We start from the raw sequence: 19,307 nt of genomic DNA, 5'->3' as shown, positions 1-19,307 counted from the left end.
TCAGCCTCAGCTGTGACTGCGGCCACCTTTCGGGGACAGAGACTGCAGAGCTGCTGTCTCCTGGCTCCCAGCCAGCATGACATGCTCATCCAGTGAGCGGCTAAGACACCAGGTGGCCTTAATTCTACTATTTGCGTTGATGAGGCCAGAGTCAGGGGCTGGGTGTGAGTGCTCAGTTCTTCTGTTACTGATGGCACAATCCTCCTTTCCAGGCTGCTTTTTACTTTATTTTATTTTACCTTATTTTATGTTATTTTGAGACAGGATCTCCGAAAGTTGCCTGGGCGGGCCTTGAACTTGCCATGCTCCTGCCTCAGCCTCCTGTGTAACTGGGATTATAGATGTGCCCCATCATGCCCCCTCCCACCCCAGACGTGGCCTTGGTGGCTCGCTTTCTAATGGGGCAATAACACGTCCCAGCTCTCCTGTCCCTTTGCCTCTGCCATGGGGACAATGCTGGACAACGGTGGCTGCAGGATGAGACACATGGCGATCGACCTAGTTGTCCCAGCCTAAGCCCAGCTCAGATCGGCAAAGCCACCTGCACCTGCACCTGCATCTGCCCTGGCTGACCGCAGACACCCAAATGAAGCCCTCGCTGGATGACCCATCCAGCCAACCCATAGACTCGTAGCACAAGTGAATGCTTATTGTTCTAAGCCTCTGGGGTTGGTGGCTATTTGTTGTGTCATTATTGCAGCCACAGATTACAAGTGAGATGCACCACGGCAGACGGCACTTGCTTCCTCCTTTAGCTGTAGCACCCTGACTTTCCCTTCCTCCATTGCCCAGTGGATGCTTAATTAGCATAGTGTGTCTCCCACCGTGATTGGTTCAACAGTAGGCATGTGTCCAAATTCTGTCCAATCAGATATGATTACCACGGGACTTCGGAAATATGCGGAAGAGAGGCCTCTGTCTACTGGGGATAGAATTTTAGTGATGGAAATTGCAACACTACTGGTCGTCCTCTTGTCACCACAGAAGACAGCCAAGCAGCCAGACAGCCCCAGGGCTCAGTTATTTCATTTGCAAAAAGAGGATGATAATTAGATCTCCCCATAGAATTGCTGCAAGTGTTTGAATGAGATAATAAGGGAGAAGTCGCAGGAAAATGATCCATAAGTACAGAGTGTTGTGATTGATTCGGTGCAATTGTTGATCTAGGCGAGCATCTGCTGCTTCACGTGTGGCTAGAAGCAAGCTCGTGTGTGTACCTGTGGGTGTGAGCGATCCTTTCCGTGTTCACGCGCGTGCTGGGAGCACATTGTAAAGCATATGTTTCCGATGTCCTGGTACAAAGCCAAGCTAGTCTTCCCAAGCGGAGAGCGTCCTGACCCTGATCGGGCAGCCCTTTGGCTTGTTTGTGGGCGGGTTTGAAAGCAGCCTCCCAGACTCTGGTCCTCAGAGGAACCAGCACAGCCGAGGACCGGTGGCTTCACCAAGAGAAACGCATCATCTCACGCCTGTGGAGGCGGGGGTTCAACATCCAAGGGTCTTCAGGCTAGGTTCCCACTGAGGGCTCCTGCAGACAACCGGCGCCCTCCTCGGCTTCGGGTGCCACTGGAATCCTCCATGCTCCTTGGGGTACGGAGGCATTGCCCTCATCTCCTCCTTCGTTTTGGTGTGGGGACCCCCTGTGCCTCTCTGTGTCCAAATTTCCCTTTTTACAAGGTACCAGGCACATTGGATCCGGGCCTATTCTAATGACGTCATTTAGCTTAATGACCGCTATAAAGCCCTTATTTCCAAATGAGGTCACTCTGAAGGATTCCGCCGTTGGGATCCATCAGATGAGTTTGGGAGGAGACACAATTCGACCCATAGCAGGAGGGTGGTGCCGTCCACTGGCCCATGGGGCTTGTCCGGACGTGTGGCACACTTCCCGGGCCTGGGTTCCTGAGATCCACAGCCAGGGGCCACAGAAACCTCAGGATGGTGACGCCTACCTGGCTGGAGATTCCAAACATGTGGTCGAAGAAAGACCACCAGGTGCTGACCCTCAGAATCTACATCTTCTTTCATGGTCCCTCGGGGCTTCAGCTGCTGGACTGTACCAAAGGCTTCATGGGAAAAGAGAAGTGTTTTAAAAACCACAGGAAGCCGTGCAGGGGAAATGAGAGTGACTGGCGTGGATGGAGCCAGGAGAAAGAGTACAGATTGGAGACCCAGGTTCAAGTCTGAGTGTTGATAGTTGCACGCTCTGTGGTCTTTTCCTGAGGAAAACTTCACTGGGGGTGAAATCCAGGGCCTTTGCACACACCAGGCAAGCACTGTACCATGGAGCTACAGTACATCCCCGGCCCAGCCTCAGTCTGTTGGTTAAATGACCATAACGTATGTCAACAGCAGCTCAAAACCCAGAAGCCAGGTGCGGGTTCAGCCAGCGCAGGTAGCTCTGGTAAGGTCTGATGACAGAGTGGCTGGAGGCTGGCTGTCCCAGCCCTGTTTCCCTGCCCGCCCGTAGCTCACGAAGTAGCCAGGCCTCCAATTCATGTGAAGAAACAGAATGAACGTGCTGGGATCTCGTCAGCGATTTACCTACGACTCCCTTTGCAGTCGGATACATCTGCTCAGCCCACACGAATCACCGCGTGGACAGCATCCTCTTCTCAGAAAAGTCAGCCTCCCTGGAGGGCTGGGAGTAGGGTCTTCCTCAGGCTGATCTGCGGCTCCTCCTCTGCGGCCTTAAGAGCTGGAGTTCAAAGCCAGCGGAAGTCTGGGAAAGAGCCTTTTGTTTCTGGGTTGCATTCTAGTAGAAAGTCATTATCATCTGCATGGGGCTGAGGGCTGAGCTGCTGGTCACTCCCACCACACCGCGGGCTACAGCCTAGAGCGGCTTCCATCCCTGTGCCTGACCCGCTGGCCCTGAAGTTTGCAATCACCAGCCACTGGTGCACTTAGCAAGTCTCTGTGGAGAGTCCCATACCACAGCCCCGCCGGGACCCTTCATTTCATTAACACGGAGGAAGAAGAATGGTGAAGCTCCCAGCAAGCAACCTAGTTCCGGTGGGTCTTTTTAGGGTTCAGGGAGGCAGAGGTGGGAAACAGATCCCCAGTGTAAAAGCACAGACAGAACGGAGCTTTGTAGCCAGGGCATTACTATGCGTGGCTGAGCACAGTGCTGGATGATCCTGGATAAGTTATTAGAGCCCTCAGTCTCTCAGATTCTTCTTCTGTAAAATGGACATTACAGCACCTCCCTTCTAGGATTGCTGAAAGGATTAAGTAAGATGCTCGCATACGACACAACACTCCGCAGAAGGCTACCAGATGTGATGAGATTGCTGGTCTTCTACCCTGTGGTCCATGTGCGAAGTGAGAAAACATGACCCACACAAAAAAATCTTCAAGCCTCGTGGGAGAGAAAAAGAGTCAATCCTGAGTAGGTTTCTCTCCCCAGCCTCTGCTACTTTGTCAGAAAAGTTGATACCGGAAACGGCCACCATGGAGGGCCATGGCAAAGATGGGGTGAGAAGTTTTCAGAGATTCTGGCTGAACGGAGCCACACACACGCTGCAGACTGAGGTGCCCAGACCAAGCAGGCCAGGCCTCAGGGCACTGCCGCTCCCCAACTCCCTGCAGCCTGCCTGTCAGCCCCAAAGCTAATGCCCCCTGGGCCATGGCTCAGAGCATCTTTCTGGCCCATTTCTCTGGATGAACTAAAAAAAACCACATGTAGCAGCTATTGAGCTGAGCTATTTCTAGAATTAATTTAATTTTCTAACCCCATCTTGCTCCAAAATAAACCTCCAGGGCTACCGAGCATTGGCTTGTAGTTTAAATAAATATTGACTGTGTGTTATATGCCCAGAACTTTTCTTATTGCTAAAGCTAGAACAGTAACGGAAGCAAATGGGACATCCTTGCCTTCCAAAAGTTCGTATTCTGTGGGGCTGGGGTGCAGCTCAGTGGTAGAGCACTTACCTAGCACATGTGAGGCTCTGGGTTCCATCCCTCGAAATGGAAAAAAAGAAGTAGGATGCTCATTTTCTAGTGTCATACTCATAAGCCACCGAGGACTAAGAGTTTCCTTCAGCTCCCTATCAACTACAGTGGACCCTCAAGTTACGACCGGTCTGACACAGGAACAAGTTAGTTAATGGAAGATTCCTCTGCCTCTTGTTATCTATAGCGTGTACCCAGGTAAATGTCCAGACTGTGGCTGTATTGGCTTACAACCAACTTAAGGTACAACCAGCCCTTGGGAACTGATCAGGTTCGTAAGTCAAGGGTCCACTGTACATCATCTTGATCTTTTTTCTTTCTTTTCTTTTTTGGTACCAGGGATCGAATTCAGGTCCTTGGGCTTGTGAAGCAGGCACTGGAAACACTGAGCTAAACCCCCGCCCTTGATCTTTTTTTTAATACAGATCTTCAACTAAATGCAAAGACTGGAATGTGGTTATACTGAGAAATAGAAATACCTATGTATATATCCAAATGTCTTACCTCAAGATACAGATACGAGCACAGACACTGTGTCAGACATTCTACTAAATGCTTACTGTATCTCAAATTCAGACCTTACCATACTAGTGCTATATCCTGTTAATGAATAGAAACTGATGAGGCTCAGAGAATAAGGGATTTGATCGGAGCCAACATGGTACCTCATACCTGTAATTCCAGCACTCAGAGATTGAGACAGAGGACAGGAGCTCAAGGCCAGCCAGGACTGTGTACCAAGATCCAACCTCAAAAAAGGTGGTTTGATTTAATAATCACTTCATAGCCAGGTGTAGCTACCCAGGAATTCTGAGTGTGAGGCACTCTGGGCAACATAGCTAGACCTGGCCTCGAAATAATAAAATGAAATAAAAATAAGGCTAGGCATGTAGCTCAGTGGTGGAGCACTTGTGGTATGAGGCCCTGTGTCCAATCTCCAGCACTGCAAAAATACAAAAATAAAAACGAAAAAGGAAAAAACAAACAACTCGACCACAATTGGTTTGGGCAAGGACCCTTTGCAGGCAAAACCTTAATCATCGCAATGGATTTGAAGACATGAAATACATTCAGATAGGCTGGTATATAAAAGCCCTGACATGGCATGATTATAAACAGTTAGATGAAGGAAATCAGGGGCCCCGGTGTTTTTACAGGGAATAAATTATTCTGCGTCCAGAATAAATCTCAAAAGAGTGGCCCGCGACTGAAAGTAGATCCGTGAAACACGGCCAGTGGGAGCTGACAGAAACAGACTGTGGTCCTGAGGAACTCCCCGCAGCCCAACAGTCAGACCCAAAGTTAACGCACCCCCTGGGTCACGTGACCTTGAAAAACACCCTCAAAGTCTTGGCGAAGGAACCCCATGAAACCACAAGCCTGTAGGCACGGGAAGCCGGAGAGGCTTCCTGTGAGAAGCATTTCCATGGAGTTCCCACAGGCCGAAGGCTCGGGGTAACCCCACGTTAGGGGACGAGGGGAAGGTGTCACATCCTTCCGGAGCACTAAATGTTCTGTCCACAGAAGTCACATGGGAACCTCAGAACAACTCAAGTGGAAGGACGTTTTCTAAGACAACTGGCCCACGCTCTTCAAAAATGTTAAGGTCAAGAAAGACAAAAAGAAGCTTCCAGAACACATCTGCTCCCTGTAGGGCAAGGTTCTCAGTCAGCTTCTGAAACTGGTGGGGTGGGAAGGGGTGAGATAGCCACAGAGATCGCTGTGGGGCAGCTGATGGCCCTGAAATGCCACCGCCGCATCGGGTCACGGTATTGAGGAGATACTGAATTTTCTGATGTGGGAGACTGTGCTGCGATTATTCAAGATGGCACCCTTGTTTTTAGTATATACCTGCTGGTGTGCTTAGAAGAAAGACAGCAACTGTGTCTTTCGATAGTTATTAAAAATTGTGTGTGTGTGAGAGAGAGAGAGAGAGGTCATATCTAATGATGAAGCTGGGGGACAGAGAGTAGAGTCACGCGATGAAGGGGCACTGTTGGGATTCTCTAATCCACATAAGCCCTTAGCCTTCTCCAGTTTGTGAGCCAATAACATGTATCTATTTAGACATAAGCCGTTTGGAATTGTGCTCCTGTCAGTTCAATGGGGTCCGCTGAGAACTATGTGAGTCTCGTCAGCTCCGCTGTGTGATATCAAATGATCAGGCGACAGGTGTGCAAAGACCCGAAAGACCCAGTCCTCTTGGTGGCTACAAGGGTTGAATGAGGACACAGACCCACAGGCAGACAGTTACAATGCAGTGCTACCTGGCTCTTCTCCGCCCTTCTTCTGGCTTGAAATGCTTGTCCTCTTTTCTCCGTGAGTCCCAGTCGTATCCTTTGGTACCTGCACACCATCGCCTCCTTCAGAAGCCTCCATTAGCCACTGTTTCCCTCATAGTCAGACCCTCAGGCAACCCCTAGCTAGAGGAACTGTAAACAACACTGCATGCTCTACCCAGCCAACGGTCCCCACTGCCTCTGAGTAATAATGTGTATAGAGAATGGCGTGTGATCATAATTAAGAAATGTGGTGGTACACACCTGTAATCACAGCACTCGGAAGGCTGAGGCAGGAGGATCGCTGTGAGTTCGAGACCAGCCTGGGCTACACAGTGAGACCCTGTCTCAAAAAAACAAAACCAAAAAAAATGTGCTTGGAGGGACCAGGGACTTAGCCTAGGGGTGCTGCCGCCTGCCTTGAAAGCACAAGATCCTGAGTTTGATCCCCGGTACCCAAAAAGAAAAAAAAGAAAAGAAATGTGCTTGGAATTCATGAAACCGTATAAATAACCTAGCTGGAGATCAGATGAAATGAGTGAGTAGGTGTGCGGTGGTGACAGCGGAGGTTAATGATATTTTCCGGGAGACGGACGAGTACAGCAGCACCTCAGCTCAGAGACTCCCTTCTTTCCATGACTCCACAAACCCAGATGGACAAGAACCAAGTAGAATTCAATGCTTAGGTTCAGTGTGAACCCTGTGGAGAAATGTGATTCATTTCTTGTCCCATTTGCTTTGAGACCGGAATTGTGCAGAGAATTAAGTTTGTGAACCAAGGTACCACTGTATCTGAGGACAGATTCGTAGGTGGACATTAAGTCATTGCGTCTGCTACACCGTGAAAGGTCTCTGCCAACATTAACTGCATCCTGAGCCATGCATTGGGGGTCAGAAGCTCTGTAGAATATTTAGCCTCATTAAAAATGACTATATCAGAGCCAGGAATATAGCTCAGTGGTACAATGCTTGCCTGGCATGTAAGCCCTGGGTCCAACAAAAAGTACCCAGAAACCTGGAGTCTTTATCTAAACATTTCCATGGGGCAGAATCACTGCGATGAGTCACCTCTCCCCAAGGACAGCCACATCCCTTGACAACACGTCCGTGAATTTGCCAAGAAGGCAACCGGAACACGTCACTTCTGTCCATGTCCTGGCCTCACCGTTATGTTTGTGGTTTGTGTCATCATCTGAAACTTGAATTTAAACAAGAGCCCGATTCCCTGCCCAGTGAGTGGTAGCCACCAAGAGTCCACAGGCTAGACCCTCCCACGGCGCTTTTGTTAGGCTTTTTTATTTTTTCCTTCTTGTTGGCACTGGGAATTGAACCCAGAGGTTGCGAGGCGAGCACTCTCCCACTAGGCTCATGATTTGCTCTGCGTTTGTTCGTAGGGCTGCCATGACAAGGCTCCACGGTCTGGCGGCTTCAGCAACATAAACTTATTTCCTCCCAGTTCTGGAGGCTGGAAGTCTGAGAGTGGGGTGCTGCTGGATTTGCCTCCTGCTGTCTCCGTCCTTGTCCTGCACACAGCCCCCTCCTGGCTGGGTCTCCAGGTGGTCTCTCCTCTGCCTGTGGTTTCACTGTGTCCTAATCTCCTCCTCATACAAGGACATGACTCCTATTGGATTAGGGCCCACCCTAATGACCTCTTTCAAGGTGTTGCTTCTAAATACAGTTACAGTCTGAGGTACTGAGGGTCCTGATTTCAAGATGTGAATTTTTTCAGGATACACAACAGCCTGAAGCATGACTTTATTTACCAGCTGAAGCACTTGCTATGTGTCAGGCACTATGCTAAACACTTTCCATGCCTGATCTTATTTAATTCGCACAGCAACCCCATCAAGACAGCTGCTGGTCCCCCTGACTGATGTTCAGAGGCTTTAAGTAAGTTGAATTCAATTACCAGCTGCAAGTACTGAAGATGAGACCTGGGTAAACTTGGCTGACCCCATACCACACCCCCTGTTCTTTTTTTTTTTTTTTTTGAGACAGGGTCTCACTATGTAGTTGAGACTGACCACCTGGAACTCACTATGTAGCCCAGGCTGGTCTCAAATTCACAGCGATCCTCCTGCCTCAGCCTCCCGAGTGCTGGAATTACAGGTGGGTGCCACCATGCCCAGCTCATACCCCCTGTTCTTAACCATCACCCTGGAGTGAAGACATTCACTATAACAAGATAAAGTTTATTTATTTTTGGGGGGTGGTACTGGGAATCGAACTCTGGTCCTTGTGCTTGCAAGGCTGGCAGCCATACCACTAAGCTAAATCCCTGGCTCTAACCAGATAAATTTTAAAAGGAAATGTTAACATGCAGGGCTGGGGATTTAGCTCAGTGGTGCTACCACTTACCTCATAAGCACAAGGTCCAATGTTCGATCCCCAGTACCAAAAAAAAGAAAACATGCATATATTTATTTGAAAGCATAAATGAGCCCAATGAAGTCATGAGAGCTTTAGGTGAAGCCCAAGGGATGTTTGGGTTTAGAAAAGTGAATAAAAAGGCCAGGGATGTAGCTCAGTGGTGCTGCTGCCTGCCTCACAAGAGCAAGGTCCCGAATTTGATCCCTGGTACCAAAAAAAAAGTGAATAAAAAAGAAAATAGAATAGATGGTGCTTGGATACAGCCAAAAAAAGAAGTGAGTTCTGCACTAACTGAATTTTTAGAAATAAGGACTTCTGTGACATGCACATTTCTACAAACATAGGACAAAGCCACCGCAATCCACCTGTGGTCACCCTCTCACCCACTTCATCCTTCAACCTGCAATTGTGTGTGTGTGTGTGTGTGTATGCATGCGTGCATGCATGTGTGTAGTACTGGGCATTGAACCCAGGACCTTCGTGCTGAGCTACTTCTCCAAGTCTTTTTATTTTGAGACAGGTTCTCACTAAGTCACTAAGTTGCTGGTGCTCTAGGCACACAAATTTGTGACCCTTCTGCCTCAGCCTCCCAGAGTGCTGGGATTACAGGTGGGAGCCACTGTACCTGGCCCCTTAAACTGCATCTAATCTCCAACTAAAGAAAACGACAGTCATACATCTGCTCAACACGGTGCAAAGACCCCCACTTACAGTGAAAAACACGCTAACTCTCCCCACACCATTTGTCTTTGAAAAATGCCCATGTTTCTCACTGATTTATACAAATATATTCATGGGGGGGTGTTTTGGTTTGTTTTTTTTTTTTTTTGATACCAAGTGTTGACCTCTGGTTCTTATGCTCCAGAGGCAGGTGGCAAAACCACTGAGCTAAATCCCTAGCCCTGGGGGTGTTCTTTTGAAACAGGATCTCACAGCTAGTTCAGGCCAGGCTTAAACTCATTATGTAGCCCAGGTTAGCCCTAAAGCTATCCTCCTGCCTCAGCCTCCCAAATGCCAGGATTACCAGGCATGCAACAACACACCCGGCTGATTTACACGAATATAAAACACCAGTTTCATCATTCACCTTGCTTTCGATCCCCTCCCCCAACTCTCTCCAGCCCTGTTATTCCCACACCGCCAGCTCTGGAGAAGTACACCAGCCATTACACCATTAGGACTTGGCTGGGAGGGCGGATTTGTAACCGCTGTTAAGTTTCATTCCGACTTCGTCCCTCCCCCAGGACACGTTGCATTGTTTCTCTGCCACCAACCACAGCCAGCATCTTTCATCAGGTCTTCACCCTGGATTCTGGGGCTTTATTAGCAAATGAAAATGGCCTTGTCCAGCAGACATCAAGGGGGTCCCAGTGAGGAACAAGGCCAAGCATTTCCTGTGCAGCCTGGCCCCAGACAAACTAGTTTGAAGAGAGGCCAGCAGGCTGGACTCGAGCTACCAGCAAGCTATTTTTGACATAAAAGAAGCTGAATTAAGCTGATAGCTGATTAAAGAAATTTTAAGCACAGCTAGTTGAGATTTTAATGTCTTGGCACTGGTATATAGACAAGGGAAAGTTACTGACTCTGACCAAGCAAGTTATTTTAAAAACAACTAATTGAATCCCATCAAGCTACCAAATGTTTGCAAAGCAGTTGTTTGATGGAGTTCATCTATTTTTCCTCTTTCCCATCTCTCTGCTACCTAAACTTGTTTCTGTACAACAAAGCCTTCCTATTTCCATAAGCCCTAAGTGGGCCCATCAATGAAGAAAGTCCCATTAATGACACAGTACTATCATATTCTCTCCTAAAGTAAACTAATTTCAAAACTTCAGATAAGTATTTCTAAAATATTCTGGGTATGTATGGAATAGAATTATAGTTTCTGGACATCTCACCATTTTGTTTTAGTACTGGGGATTGAACCCAAGGTTCTCACACTGAGTGACATCCCCAGCCCTTTTCCTATGTTTTATTTCGAGACAGGATCTCACTAAGTCATCCTGGCTGGGCTGAAACTTGCAACCCTCCTGCCTCAGCCTCCCAGAGTGCTGGGATTACAGATGTGTGCCACTGCTCCCTGGCTATCCAGCAAAATGTAAACTATAGAAAATAACGTTTTTAAATGTACTTCAGGTCTTGTTTGTATTTTTGGTGCGGGAGATGAAGTCCACAGCCTTGCTTATGATAAGGGTGCACTCTAAGGCTGAGCTACAACCTTTCAATAAGTCTAAGAACTCACTCATTCCTCGCCTCCTTTCCTCCACAATCAGTGCCTCTGCAGGCAAAGAGGGCACCATTCGTGTGAGGCACCCAGAGAGTCTGGGGTCTGTCTGAGGACAGCAGTCGTTGCCTTGTGCAGAAGAGCGCTGTGATTTGACTCTCTGCTGCCTTTGTCCCCTCTGTATGCATGGAGTGGCTTGACAGAAACATGTGACTCAAGTTCCTGCTGCATATTTTCGAGCCCGCATAAAATCAGAACAGCCAAGAATTGTTCGAGTCCATCCTAAAGACTTTTTTCAACCTGAGGGTTTTTATCCCGGAGTAGGGTCTGGCCGGATAATGCAGCAGTAGCACTCTTACTGCTATACAGCCAGTGCGGAGTAACGGAGTAACTGCAGGGCTTCCCCATAGGGCACCTCAGCCTTCTGCACCTCAGCCTTGAAAAGGCTGTCCTTGGTCCTCCCATTTCACAGGGTATACAGACTCAGCAAGAGGCGGGCAGCCACCCAGGAGGCTGAGGCAGGGGGATCAGAAGTAGCAGGCTAGCCTTCAGGGTCAACTTAGTGAGGCCCTGTCTCAAGATCAAATAGAGGCTGGGGGTGAAGCTCAGTGGAACACTGTCCCTAGTTTTGATACTGAGCACAAAAAAAGAAAGAAAAGAATCTAATAATCCACTAACAGAAAAAGCAATGACCTTGGGCCGTGTATTTAATGCTGTGTGCCTCAATTTTATAATCTGAATAATGAGAGTAACAAATAGCACCTACCTCAGAGCATAGGATTAGGCCAGAAAATTCATTACATAAACTGGTCAGAACAGTGCTGAGCGCATGGAAAGTTCCTGCCTATGCCTGGGCTACAAAGTAGCATTAGGTAATAGATGGCTACAGAGCAGTGAAAGGAATAAGGTTATAGTCATATCAAACGTGCAATTATAAACTACGTGTAGGAAAACAAATTAAATTTGAAAACAAGCAAACTGTAGAACATTACATACCGTAGGAGATGCATGTGAATCAAAAAAACCACAAGCCCAAATTCTGTATCACCTACAGAGAAGTGCATATTTTATAAAGCATCAAAAGGCAGATTGGGGATCACTTGCCAATATTATGCTACTGATTACCTCTAAAAAGAGGAACATATAGGGGATGATGTCAGGGAGGAAAGAGCCCTTCTGCTTGATAATATTTTGCTTCTGTTATTAAAAATAAAGATTTGAAATGGATATGACCACATGCTAATAAAATGTGTTTAGCTGGGTGAGTACACAGTATTTGACATACGAATCTGTGTACTTTTCCATATTTAAACATTTTTTTTCAAGTATAAATAAAAACCCCACCAAGTTTATGTTACTATGAGAAGTTCACACACATTGTATTTGGGATCCTGCTTTCCTTTTTAGATTTTTTTTTTTTTTTTTTTGCTTCTTTTCCTGGTAGAGAGGAGGGCTGCATTTTATTTATTAATGACCCAAAAAAACAAAAAAAGAGCCTCGTTTACCATCCAAGTATACAGTGATTTTTGCAGAGAACTATGAAGTCATTTTCTGAACACCACCCCAGGAGGACCATCTCCAGTCTCCACTCTGTAAGGTGCCAGCACCTTCAACCACTCCCACAACGAGCACACAGCCCCCAACAAGCGGTAAAACACATTCTGTCACCAAGAAGGCTGCACAAGAACGCAAGGAAATCCCGCCTTCCGATGGCCTCACCCGTATTTTATGCCAAGCTGAGATTTAATTTAAGTCACCAATATTTGAACATACACCCTAAAGGATGTGAATTTTTATCTAGAAGAATTCATTTCCAAAGTCAACTGAGTACAGCTTGTGCATAGCCTTACACGCGTAAATGGCACCCAACTTTTTAATAGGACCACAGATATTTCCAAGCTGACTACAAATTTCCTTCCTCATGGAGGTCTGCCTGCGTACAGAGTGGCCAGATTCTGGGGTGCAGGCATTTATTTCATCTGTTAAGGTAACGCACACCCGCACACGCAGGTACTCACAGAGTAGTGAGCTCTGTCACATCCAATCCTCACAGCAAAACTTCAAGGCGAACAGCAGTGTCACCCCCACTTCACAGATGAGAAAACCAAGGAAGAGAGGTTGAGCCTCTTGGCCAAGGTCTCAGAACGAAAACCTCATTGCCCAGTATGAGGTTCTGGGCACACACTGGGCATCGTGGGGATGCTCGGAAAACTTATTATTCAAACAATATGGAATTAGTCACACAGAGATTGTATCCAGAGGAATACCTGAGACCCTACTGCTAAGAGTTCCCCAGAGGAAGTGACCAAAAGGGGCTGAGAAGGAGGGGTGTTTTCTGTGTATAACTTGAGAAATTGAACTGATGTCAATTTTTATGAAAGAAACGCACATCTTGGCCCCTTTGATGTGCAGTGCCTTGGACGCCCTCGGTGCTCACAAGCTGTATGCTGATTTAGCCGTTTCATCTGCTAAAACAAATGTGCTTCCCAGTGTTTGCCCGGGGTGTTGCCCTAGTAGCAACGGAATGCGCTTATGATCTGCAGAAGCCAAATCTTCAGATAAGAGGAAACTTGGTAATGGCCCCGACGCCGTATTTAAGGGCTCCCTCCAGAAACCCTGGCCCCACGTCCGGACCTGAAGGGAGAAGATTTCCAAAGCCAGATTCTCACACCCCATCAGCACTCTGGCTCTGGGAATGCTGCCTGCCAGGATTTATGGGAACTGCAGTAGGAGCTCCACAAAGGGACAGGACTAGGGACCTACTCCCTCTACAGCCCGGGGTCCGCAGGGTTCCTAGGAGCAGCCGGACGCCACGCCTGACCTGCCTCGGCTTCCTTCTCCCCGCCGCCCTGGATCCAGCAAATCAATCATCTTTGGGTTTTCCTTAGAGTCACTTGGCCCACTTTGGTCTGGATGTGACTATTCTTTTTCTAGAGTCTTATTTCCATTTACTCAGTTGAAGTGGTAGGAGATAAGGGGACATTAATGGACGGTGAGACTGGAAAAGTTGGGGAGAAGGGACAGAGGGGCGGACGCTGACCGGAGGTGCGTCGGGCTCTCGTTCCTGGCTTCGGAAAACAGACTCGGTGTCAAGGCTCCCTCCTGGCTGTGTGAGCTTGGTCAAGGCATTGTCCTCAAAGAGCCTCATTCTACACACCTGTAAAGTGGGGCTGAGGACGCCTCCCTTGCACAGCCAATGCGAGGACAAACGAGAGGCTGTAAGAGCATTGGTACAAACCGTGCCTGTGGTTCACGCTCACCAGTGACTGTCATGCTCAAAGGCACAGAAGAGAGGCGAGGAGGGGGGAAAGAACACCAAGGACAGCCACCAATTTCCACAATTTTTTTTCAATTCAGTTAAAATTATGTATAAAGGCTAGGACTGGGACCAAGAGGAAAAGCTCTTGCCTAGCACTCCTGAGGCCCTCGGTTCTGTCCCCAAAACCACAAAACCAATCTAACTAAATACATCTATAGACAGCATAGATAAGATGTGCAGAAGGCAAACAAACACACACACACAAACACGTCCTGGAAAAGTATAAAAGGATGCGGAGTGAAAAGTGGTATTTCCTCCTCTGGCCATTCTGTTAGCCGTTTCTGGAGGTGACCGTGGTGACACAGCGACAGAGTATTCCATGCCTTTTGGAACATCTACATTCACATACCCAATGGCAGGTGATGCTCTTGGATCTGCACCTTGCTTTAATGGTGTCCTCTTCTACTTATAGCCCAGAAACCCTTCTGCAGCCGCACATGCAGACAGCGCTCAGCCTTTTCCACAGCTGCATAATATTTCACCGCCCCTATTGCTGTCAACGATCTCCATCAAGTCAGTTTCAAATTTCCGCTTTCACAGCAGCACTCTGCAAATCAGTAGCCACATCTTGAGGAAAATGCAAGGTGGAAGTTGTGTCATCTCACTTCCTAAAGGATTGTACCATATTGCCCCACCCCTGCAGGGCACCAGTAACCATTTACCTACTTAAGAATGCCTGTTTGGGGGTTGGGGATTTAGCTCAGTGGTTCTGCCACCTGCCTCGAGAGTGCAAGGTCCAGAGTTGGATCCCTGGTACCACAAAAAAAAAAAAAAAAAAAAAAAAAGAATGCCTGTTTGTCCATATCCTCCACAGTACTTCATGGGGACTAAATATTTTCATTTTTACCAATCTTCTTATCAGTTTCTAAACTGCAAAAGACCAATGGCTACGTGGGGCATGGTGGTGCAGGCCTGTAATTCCCGCACTCGGGAGGCTGAGGCAGGAGGACTGCTATGAGTTCGAGACCAGCCTGGGCTACATAGTGAGTTCCAGGTCAGTCTGAACTACATAGTGAGACCCTGTCTCAAAAAAGAAGACCAATGGATAAATCAATGGCTTAAAAAATAGGGTCCAGACTCCAGCTACTTGGGTCTTCCCAGGAGCATATGGTCCAGAAAACAAGCTGCAAGGTTGCTACCTGGGATTCTTTCATGAAATCCCTCTTGATCACTGCTCAAGATCGCCTGCTTCTCCCAGACTCTAGCACAGATTCCCAGCCTCAGTCCCCAGAAAGCCTAGGCTCTACTGCCCCTGGCTCAGGAACCCCAGTATTTCCGTGAATTGCAGCCTGTGCTGAAGGCCCGGGAAGAAGTGACCTCTGATTAATAGGAAGCTTTGGAAGGTGGGTAGAGTGGCGAGTTCTGGGGGGTGGCAGAGTGGTCACATGTTAATATCCTCATCACTGGGGAAAGGGCAGGAGTGTAGAACTCCTCTGCTCTTTGTCAAAGCTCTTTGTCGAAGCAGTGAACCGGCTGGAAGATGGATGTTGGTGTCTCTGAGCAGCATATTACAGAACATGAGGCTTTTCATTCATGTGTATTTATGAGTTGATATTTACCTAATAAATATAACAATGGATGAACAGCTGTTGAGAAGGGGAAACCTGGGCTCAAAAGAGGGGAGGATAGAAATCTGTCATCCAGGAAGGGAGCTAGGTGGTCTCCAAGGATCTTGATCTTGTGTGGTTTGTTTATTTTGTGGAGACTCTTTGGCAGGGGCTCCGCTTGGGCTCCCAGAACAAAGATGGGAATCGAATGGGGAGCTGATATTTGCTCTGGATGAAAATGCACAGGTCAAGGGGCTGATAATGAGGCATTCTGCCCACCCCACCCAAAGGACAGACCCTGAGAGCTGGGCTTCTCATTGATCTCTCAGCCCCCTGCCCTGCCCCCAGGACACCAGGAGAGGCTGCTAACTAAATGCAGGAGCCCTTCCTGCAGCTATCAGGCCTTCTTCTGCCCTTTCAGATTTTCACCAGGCCAGCACAATCGGTTTTCAGTTGAATTTGCCATAATTGAGGAAGTTTAAATTCAACTGTAGCACATTCTGAGCCAAGAAATGAAGAGCTCAAAGAAAAATGGAAAAAGGAAAGAGAAAATAAAATAGCCTGTGGTTGGAGGGAAAGGGGGGTGTGTGGAATAGTGTAAATAAGGTAAGGAAAAAAAACTATAAAGGAGGTGGGTTTTGAACCATGGCAAATGTGAGAAGAAAAATGTGGAAAAGAAATAAAGTCGGGCATAAAATGGGAAAGGAGGGAGTCAGAAGGGGGTTGAGGAGGAGGAGGGAAATAAAAAGAAACAGAGGAAGGACCGGAGGGAAAGAGGAAGGTAGGAAAGGAAGTGAAGTTGGCACGAGGGGGGAGATAAGACGAGGGAGAAGAAAGCAAAAGAAAAATAAAAGCTAAGCGGTGAGGCAGAGTGCTCTCTGAACGGTAATGTTTCCGAAATTCTTTCCGAGGAACCTCTGCCTGGCAGCCCCAACATCGAAGCTACTAAACAGCTTTGGCTCTTGGCCAGGAGTATAAAAAACATTTTAGAGGATCCTAATGAGAGAGCTCCTGCAGGTAGAGGTCCGGGCTGCGAGAGGAGGCGGAGAGGCTCAGAAGCTCGGCCTGGTCCTTTCTCGGAGGTCACCGGGTTATAGGAACGGAGCCCCAGCCCTGGTCTCCACCCTCCTTCCTGTGCCCAGCACCGAGGCGACGCGCAGCCCAAGCCCGGCACCGCACCGAGTCAGTGTGGGGACCTAGCATCCGCTTTCCTCGAGCGCCGCGATGTAGGCCCTTTGTATGTACACAAAACGCCAGTCTATGATGTACACATTTTGATCCCGTCTGTGATTTAGCCTTGCGAGGTCCGATGCTATAAAATCCGGTGGGCCTGGCAGTAAGACCCCCACCTCATCCCATAGGGGCCCCAGTGCTCCCTGATGTCCCCTCCGCCGCCTTAGCAAATAATCCAAGAATAGCTAGAAAATAAACACTGCTCAGAGCCCCGGAGCGCAGACCGCGGGTCCCTCCCGGCCCCACCTGGCTCTCCGGGGAGCTGCGCCCCTCGAGCTCCGCGCTTCCGGTGACCCGGGCGCTGTTCCCCGACCTCCGCTCCAAACAGAGAGAGTTGCTGGCTTTTGTCCCTGCTCGCTTTTCCTAGCAGGAAAATTGTTGCGCTCGAGAAGAACCTCTGTCCAAAACAAACCACATCAACACCAATGACAACAAAAAATAAACGCGGACGAGAGAAAGTTTCCTTTTTTAAACGGAGCAGTTTCCCGGAGAAGACCAGAGATCGCAGGGCGCTTCTCACTTAACACGCCGGCTCCACGCTCGGCTGTGCGCCCAGGGCCTTAGCCTTCGCCCGCGCGCTCCTTGGTGGCGTGACATGACGCGGTGTTGCGCGTGCAAACTGTGTGTGTGTGCAAAGACCAGTCTGTCTACAGACAGCTGTGCGTAAATTATCCATAACACTGGGGGTGTAGAGAACATGTAGCAATGATTATTGTGTGCAAATAACTCCGGGCTGACGAGACTTGTACCTCTGTGCGTGCAATTCTGTGGGCAAACTGCTCCGTGTGCAAAACTGCTGTGCGCGCCAAAGATTCTGCCACTGCAGGTAACCGCGTGGGTGTGTTGGTGGTTTCGGAGAGCTGCAGCGAGGGCTCCAGCAATGGCTTCTCTTCATGGGTTTGGTGAGCGAGCGCACAGCCGCTGCGCTGGCTCAGTCCCCAGAAGCCCCGCAAACCAGGCTTCCCTTCCACCCCTGCTCCGCCGCCGCCGCAGGGAAAGCAGAAGGTGGGAGCAGAGGTGACTTCGGGAGCTCTCTCTGCCTCCGCCAAGCTTCTCACACAGCGAGGTCCCCGCGCGTCCCGGCTGCATCTTCCTTCGGCCCAGAGCTGCGCCGCGCTCAACAGCGAATTCCCCCACAGCGCGCGCTCTCTGTACCTTTGGGGCTTCTAGCTGCCTTTCCGAGTGCCCCGATCCTGCCCGGGTCTCCCGAGGACTCGAGAACCTCCAAGAATCTTCCCTCCGAGGAGGCTCAACAGGTCTGGAGCAGCGCCCGCCAGAGAAATCGAAAGTTCCTGCGTTTTGTCTAGCGCTGTGTCTGCGCTGCGGAAACTCCAGTCGGTCACCGGGGAAAGAAAGGTGGGCTAGCGAGACAGTGTGCCCCCCACGGGCACTAAAGGGGTGAAACGCGTCCGGCTGAGGCAGCTGGCCTCTCCCAGCGCGCACACGTGTGCCCAGAATTATAATACAATATAACACATCGTAATATCGGGTATTATACCGCGTTTACCTTCCATTCCGACGTGTATGTTGTGCTGGGCTGTGCTTATGTGTTTGTTACGACTTGCTGCGACAATGTATCTCCCGACCCCACCACACGTGCCCCACGCCTTCTCCCTCATTTCACCCTCCAGGCGGGCAGGGCTTCTCCCAGTGGGCACCCCCGCGGGCCGGCAGAGGGAAAGGCTCTCGTTCCAAGTCACCCAGCTAGCCAGCTAGACAGGGGCAGGGCTTAGGTTGGAACCCACATCCTGGGACTGTCATGGCAGTGAAAAGCGGACGTCCCCCCAGACCGCTGGCCGGGAAGATGTCCCACAGCAGCACTGCTCTTCCCGGACTAGCCAGACAGTATGCGTTTATTTTACTGCATTCTCCCCATCAGGCTCGGGAAGACTGGTCTCCAGCCCCAGAGAGCTTCCTCTAATAACCATCCCACATAAGCTCAGCAAAGGAGAAGGGCTTCAGTTCTGAGATGCAGATGCCAGAGTCCTGGTTTCCAAATCTACCTTCCTGCCCACCTCCCTTGGTCACAGTGGGAAATGGGGGTGACCAGTTTCAGTGAAAGTGTGCTTAGCTGCTGGGACTTGGGGACACCCTTAGGATACAAAAAAGTGCCGGTCTCCTCTCTCAGGGAGCGAGGGCTCAGCCACACCATTAAAGATTAAAGATTAAATATAGTCTGTGACGCAGGGTATTGGCTCAAAACCCCAGCAGTAACTTGGCTAGAGAGGACCGGTCCTCCTCTTTGCTCCTCTCTGTGTTCTGATGGCCAGGAAAGAGGGTAGGCACGTGTTGGGTGGGACCCAGCCACAGGACACCTGTGTAACCCCCTCTCTAGCTGAAAGTCAGGGGCCACTGTTCCCCAAAGACACCCCTGAGAACTGACCACC

This window comes from Fukomys damarensis, unplaced genomic scaffold (assembly GCF_012274545.1).
Source record: "Fukomys damarensis isolate Sample0158 unplaced genomic scaffold, DMR_v1.0_HiC HiC_scaffold_12, whole genome shotgun sequence".
NCBI lineage: Eukaryota > Metazoa > Chordata > Mammalia > Rodentia > Bathyergidae > Fukomys > Fukomys damarensis.
This window is presented reverse-complemented; position numbering follows the sequence as displayed.